This window comes from Calidris pugnax, unplaced genomic scaffold (assembly GCF_001431845.1).
Source record: "Calidris pugnax isolate Ruff unplaced genomic scaffold, ASM143184v1 scaffold167, whole genome shotgun sequence".
In the NCBI taxonomy this organism is placed as follows: domain Eukaryota; kingdom Metazoa; phylum Chordata; class Aves; order Charadriiformes; family Scolopacidae; genus Calidris; species Calidris pugnax.
In genome coordinates this window covers 664777-665417 of record NW_015091045.1, presented here as the reverse complement: position 1 = coordinate 665417, position 641 = coordinate 664777, and positions in this window count along the sequence as shown.

The window sequence follows — 641 nt, the reverse complement described above, 5'->3', positions numbered from 1 at the left end:
TGCAACATCCCCCCCAAAGCATCGCTGTAGAGGGAAGGTGCCATTGCGGGCTGGGGATGGGGAAAGGGAGCTGTAAAACTGAGGCTGGGGGGGTGTATCACCATGAAGGGGGGGTGTCTGTGTGTTGTGGGGACAGTCCCCGAGGGGGTGAGTCACAGGCAGCGTGTGTGACATCCCCCTGAGCTCTGCCAGTCCCTGCCTCTACCCACCCCGAGCCCCCACACCCTGCAACACCCCAACCCCAAACAACCCCACAACCTCCCTGGATCAGCCCCATCCCCTCGATGGGGCACACCAGCTCTGCCACTGCTTAATTTGCGTTTTCACAGCGCTAACGAGGCTTAATTGACTATCTCCTGCATCCCCATCAGCAGCACTGGGGTGACATGGTGGGAGCCAGCACCCCTGCAGGACCCTTGGTGGGGCTTGTGGGTGAGGGTGATGGCGGGGGGGGGGTGGCATGACCCAGGGACACCTCACACACCCTCCACCCCACCTCCCTCCCCACCCCAAGGGGTCCCTCCAGCATCACCAGTCGCATTTGGTGCTCCCCCATGGGGTATGCCCGAGGGAGAAAAGCCCAGAGATGGGGGGAGATGAGATAGGGGGGATGAGAGGAGATGGGGGGATGGGGGGAGATG